The sequence below is a fragment of the Penaeus monodon genome, chromosome 29, assembly GCF_015228065.2.
Source record: "Penaeus monodon isolate SGIC_2016 chromosome 29, NSTDA_Pmon_1, whole genome shotgun sequence".
NCBI lineage: Eukaryota > Metazoa > Arthropoda > Malacostraca > Decapoda > Penaeidae > Penaeus > Penaeus monodon.
The window spans coordinates 31,936,805-31,937,189 of NC_051414.1; positions in this window are offsets into that span (position 1 = coordinate 31,936,805).

A 385-nucleotide genomic window follows, 5' to 3' on the forward strand; every position below is an offset into this window, starting at 1 on the left:
CGTTTAATGCCTCTTGCAGACCATATTATAAATGCATTACAGCCAGACATTATTGTCCTGCTTCATTTCCTGTGTATAATATGACTGTGTTGCCACTCGTATTCTAAGGTATGATTCTAATGCATTTTAGACCCATTTTATTCAAACTAGTATTTCATGCACGTCATACACCTAAATTGCTCTTTACTCTCACAAAATGATCTTAACCGTATGCATTTTATTAATCTAAAAAGACAATATTCTCGAAAGCGTACTGTAAACATTGCTCTCTGGAATTACCTGGAACCTGGAATCTAAAAGGAAAATTAGGCCCTACTTGACTTTCCAATATTTTGCTAAGATTTATTACCCTGAGGAAATGCAGCCCGACCTTGGGTGGCTCCGT